Source organism: Lonchura striata, chromosome 6 (assembly GCF_046129695.1).
Source record: "Lonchura striata isolate bLonStr1 chromosome 6, bLonStr1.mat, whole genome shotgun sequence".
Taxonomy (NCBI): Eukaryota; Metazoa; Chordata; class Aves; order Passeriformes; family Estrildidae; genus Lonchura; species Lonchura striata.
In genome coordinates this window covers 33587939-33593938 of record NC_134608.1, presented here as the reverse complement: position 1 = coordinate 33593938, position 6000 = coordinate 33587939, and positions in this window count along the sequence as shown.

The window sequence follows — 6000 nt, the reverse complement described above, 5'->3', positions numbered from 1 at the left end:
GGCCTGAATTTTTCTCAGTGGGAATACTTGTAGAGCGAATACTGCTGCTGCTCTTAGAGGAAAGCTGGAAGGCAAATACTGGCTCTGTTCCTTCTTCAGAGCATCCATCCCAGGCTTATCTGAAAATAGAGATCTGGACTGGGACTAGGCTGGTCTGATTGGGCCTAACAGAAGAGGGTTGTACCAATGTGAAGGAGTGCTCACACATGCAGCTCTGGGCTGTGATCAAATCAACAGTGACCATGGAGGGCTGGAGGTCTCTGGCTTATGCAGGCAGAGACCAGGGGGAAACAGACCTGCTGTCAGGAATGATGAGTTTGCTCCCAGGAGATTGGTACTTCTGCTGAACCAGACTGGAGAACAGTGGCAGGAATTTTTCATTCATTTGCACCCATCTCTAATTTCTTCCACAAACACTCCAGCAGAACTGAAGTCTATTGATGCTTAAAAAGCTCTTGAAGGTGTTTTTTTCTCTCAGGGTGTTTTAGATGTACGCAATGCACTGTGACTATGCTGCCAGAAACCTGTTGGATGGGCTGGATTTTGGAAATACGAATGTTAAGTCACAGATAAATGAACAAAGCAGATAAACAGGTATAAGAGAAAATACTGCTGTAAATCCAAGGTGTGCCTCCTCTTTATTTGGGAATCAGGAAGAAACCAGCACTCAGTCCCATTCAAGGTAATGCTAGTTTTGGTATTGGGCATACACAATTTGGACAGGGCCCAGACTCTCTTTCTCCCTCCTTTTTTAATTGTTCTTGCCATAATTACCACTATTGTTGTATATAGTAGTGGTTTTCTCCCTTGTGTGTGAAAGCTATGATGCAAATGGGAGTCACTCCCAGAGAGTGCCCAAGGGCTGGGATGCAACTGCCCTGAGATGGGTCATGCTGCAAAATAATATGGGTCAGGGGACTCATTCCAAACCAGATGCCATTGGCAAACATGTTGTGCCATCGTTGTGCTCCAAAATGCCCTGAGCCTTGGTCATGCCCACAAATAACCTGTGCAGCTGGGCTGAGACTCACCTCTCCTCTGTTGTGAGCATACAGAAGGGGTTGGACTTTTTCTCCCCAGAGCTATTTGAAAGCCCTGGGCAAACAAGGAAACTGTCCCTGGACAGGAAACTCAGCAATTGCACAGTGCTGACAAACTTCCACAGACTATTTTCTCCACACAGAGAAAATGGGGAGTCTTGTGCTCTCCACTTTGTTTTTCATGTGTAGGGATCTCAGGTGCCAATCACAAAGAGACTAGATGTCTGCAGACAAGCCCTGATATTTACATTTATTTTTAGCTAAGGCAATGTAATTAGTGGCTAATGTCATGGTTTAATAAAACAGAATCAGAAAGGAGTGAAGTTATTTATGCCTTTCAGCAAGACCCACACAGGCTGTTCCAGCTCTACAGTCCCAGCCTAAGCCCCTGGGCAGAGGGTATGGCACATAGATGACACAATGCTTTGAGCTCTGCTCAGCTTTACTATTAGCAGTCACTATTTGAGCATGTTACAAAGTGGTATTCCCATAACCTTAGGCCCATACACTCTCTGCTTTCCTCTCATTGAAGTGAGTGCTATGATGTTAACTGAACTCAGCACAAGAGAGACCTAGGTATTTTCAAAGTCCAAAATGGAGCCTTACTTGAGTCAGGTGATGAAGAAATACTTATATTGATTTTCTACTGTATCAATTGTGTACTTTTTGCTTTTCACATTGTCTGTCCTTCAAAGAATGACAATTTAGGGATTCAGGGGGATGTTTGGTTACTTTCTTTGCCTTAGCAGAAAAGAATAAAGATCCCAGATTATTAACCACAAAGCAGTATGTTCCAGAAATTATGAGTATGTGGAATGGAGTCTATGCACACATATGATGAAAATTATTTCCAAATTTTATATTCTGTCCTGTCACAGGATACCACAACAAGGTGCTGTCAGACAGGACTTAACCATAACTCTTCAACAAACCCCCTCATCAACCAAGTTGATAAATATTTGTGTAGTGCTAGGGCTGAATTCGGCACTGCCTTGGCAAAGGTTTGCAAAAGTGTAATTTGCATGTAAGTTCCCCTTGTGTTCTTAGCCAAATATGCACACCTTTTTGGTTTTGATTTCCATTATTCTTCAGGCTGCCACATACTTGAGGTACCTGAGGTGCACATATATAGCTTGGGTCTGAAAGAAACAGGTATGCTTCATTAGCTATAGGTAGAGGTCTATCAGCAGGGAACTAGAAATGTTTCTTGTAGGGCATATTTCTGTCTCTGTACTTGAGATGGCTATGACCATTAGTACTGTGTACATCAATAGTTGTAATGATTTGTAGTAGAAAATAATATATTTCACTGTATTTCCCATACAAATATTGTCAGTTCATTTCACACAATTTGCAGCTCTCTTAATTTTTTCACATTTTTGTCTTCAGAAAATACTTACCATTCTAAGAGGAGCAAACCACCTTTATACACAGGCAGGTAGACTGGACCACAAGAGTTTTTCTTTTATGTGGCTGTTGCTATAAAGAAAGATTATAATATAGGGCTCTTGCCTGGGGCTTATCTTGAGAATTGACTAAGTTCACTCATACAAATGGAGGATATGGAATGGGACTTCATAAGAAATAACCAGGATATTTCACAAATTCTCAGTATCTTGGCATTTCAAATTCCTAGTCTGCTAGACTGCAGTGCTGTGAACAGTGTGGTCCAGAGATGTCAGGTGTCAGAGGGACATTCAGAGGAACAGGACAGTGCCAAAAACTCAGCCCCAGAGCTGCCAGGTCTTACTACTGTATCACTTTCTTTTTCTTCCCAGGTTCTTTTCATCACTACTTTTCAAAGTCCTGGCTGATGCAGTATCTGAAAGGCATTTTTTTTTCAGCTCAACCTTACAAGAGAGATTAACCAGCACCTGTGTTTCTTTACCACAACAGTACAAGGAAGTTTTCTGAGGCTCGTGCTTCATTAGCTCAGCTTTTCCATAACCATCTGGGTACAATGTGCATTTCCTGAAATGCAAGAGAAAAATCCTTGATGATTTTTTCTGCCCCATGGCCTGTGCAGTGCCATCAACAATGGGAGGCCTTCTGCTGTCCCTGACTATAACTCTATTTCCCAATACCTTCAACCTCAGATATCACAGGAATTACTGCAGTAAAAAACACTCTGTGAGATGAAAATTAAAAAAAAAAAAATTCAGAGATTAAGTAATTGATAGGAGTCCAATACACTGACCTTGTGGCTCATTCTTGTCATAATCTCTCTTTTCCCCAGATGGGGATGTCCTTACGTCTTGTCCAACACTTTGAGGCAGTGGTGACTGCTTGGGATCAGCTTCTCAGACCTGTGGCTATAAGCAAGATATACCAGGCTGCATATCACCAAAGATAATGCTAAGATGGAGAAGGAGACCATGGTAACAAGCAACTTAGCTGGAGAAATGGCCTTCACTGAGTGGAAAAATGCCAGATTCACAGCAGACACAGGGCTGCGTCTGCGGGTGAGACTGGCCCTGTTCTTCCAAATGACAGCCAGCTGCCACCTCTCTTTGTAAGGTTCATTCCTCTGGAAGATACACTGCCATGAAGTAGCATATTGCTACTTGGGATGGGGTGATACCACTTCAGCCTTTAGCCTTTCTCTGGCAATTTGCATGAAAATGGATTCCAGCTCTTCTTTTCAGATTGAATAAAATCAACTGTTTGCCATCCAGTGTGTTTTGAGTCAAGGCTTGTGTGGAACAGATGAGATAGGGCCAGTGATTCTGTGCCAGGACTGAAACCACCTCTTCCCAAGTGGGTCCAAGTGGGACTAGGCCCCACTGTGTCAGCCCCAAGGCCCCATTCTGCCTATGATGAGGCTCCTACTTCACCCCAAAGCTGTCAAGCTCTCCTACAGCACTGCTTTCACTAAATATATAGGGTCAGAGGCCAGGCTGCTGTTGCTGTGGAGGCTGCCTCCCAGCCAGTTCAGAGTGCTGAAACCACATCTACTGCCCTGTGAAGAAGATGGGGTAGGGATGTTCTGGGTATTTTTGGACAGAAACAATGATGGTGAGTTTGCTGTTGGCCAGAACACAAAAAGAAAACACATCTTCATTTATGTTACCAACAGGCTCTCCTTTTTCAGTAGGGAAAGACCCAGGGACGCTGTTGGAGCAGCTTTTGCTTTCCAGAGAGTAGAGCACCACTGATTTCTGCCTATGTCCTAGAAGGCAATATAAAGCATCGCATCTTTACTTAGTCATTTAAACAGCGCACGCCTGAAGCCATGAGCCCAGCACCAAATTCCCCATTCGGTGTTTCTCCCTCCTGCACACAGTCGGGGTTTGGCCCTCCGTGTCAGAGCTTAGGCCCCAAGGGCCTCCGCTCGGGCTCGGGGGGCGCCGCCGGGCGCTGCAGCAGTGGCGGGAGGAGCCCGCACCCCGGAGGGAGGATCCGCCGGGGAGCCCGCAGCCCCGCGGCAGGGCTGGGCGTCCCCCGGCCGGCGGGGCGGTGTCGGCCCCGCTGCCGCTCCTCACAAGGCCGGACGGGTTCCACCTCTCCTGCAGGGCGGCGAGCCGGCCCGCGGGAACCCGCCTGAGCGCAGGCAGCCACCTGTGGAAACCTTCATCTCCCGGCCGGCCGCGGGGCCAGGCACAGCCCAGGGTGGGAAAGCCTGGCGGGAGCGGCATGGCCCACCGGGACCCTCGGCTTTTGTCCCTACACAAGCACCAGCCACCGCTGGGGCCGGGGAGACACAGAGTGATCAGAGGGGCGTCCAGTCCGGCATGTGTGCATCACTCATCCGGGGGACCCAGTGAGGGTCACCGACTGCTGGGCTGCACAGCAGCCACACCAAGCCCTGCTTAAAGCTGTCATGGAAAACCCTACAGTTTGATTCCCAGGCATCCCACATGGATGTGCACCTGTCCTTCCTGGGACAGGAGTACAACTACAGGGAAGGCCTCTGCTGGATGCCTGCCCTGCAAAAAGTATTATATAAATAAATAATAAATTATAAAAAGGCAGGAAAGAAACATGTACTAATTCAATGTGGTTAATTTGTTGGTCCAGCAAAAGATATGAGAGACTGATCTCTTGACATGAGGACTTCAGGCTTAATGTGAGATCTGCTCCACCATTCTATATGATTTATTACTCTTCAGCCTCTTCATCTCCCTCTCTGCTGTTGAAGAAATAACTTAGGCTTTCTCACAGGAAAAAAAAATGTAAAGAATAACATATAAATGGAGAGCCAGGATGCCCTGGGAAGGGCCCCTAGGGATGGGATAAGACCTGTTTATGGAACAAACTCTAAATGGTAAAGATGACCTCTGGCCCTGACTACTGGGCTACAGCCACAGAGAGCACAGATGGAACATGCACACAGGCAGCAGCCCAGCCCGAATGAGGTGGTGGCTGGGCTGCCCCAGGAGCCTCCTTGCTTCGGTCTCAAAGTGCCACTGTCTGCATTTCTCACATCCCTATTTTACTTGCTGTGTATCAAAGTTAATTTTATGTGAGGCTTGCAGGGAAGGCAAAAGTGAGTAGTCATGTCTCAGAGAGTCAAAGCACAACAGGGGACTGCAGGGCTTGCACAGCGGGTTTGGAGCCTCCTCTTAGAAAAGAGATTAAAGGAAGCTGGGAAAGCAGTTTACCTAGTTTGCCTACTGAGTGGCTGCCCCTGCTGTATGCTGTTGGTGCTGCCCAGTGGCATCGTCCTCACTTGTCTTACAGCACTGGCATACTGCTCCACAAGTGTCACCTTCCTCAAAGTGGCGCCCCTGCAAATGTAAAGGTTATGAGGTTCTCTGCAGCTTTCCAAACAACAAGCTTTCTGATACAAGAGGTAACATTGCACTGCACAGTTTGATCTCCAGCAGCTATGCAGAGTTGCTCCCTCTGTACAGAGAAGAAACAGCCATGAGCTAGTTAGTAGACAAGAATAATGAACACAAGATTATTTTCTGCACAAAGGCATACATAGCCCATAGCTGCTTCTATGCAGCAGTTTTTG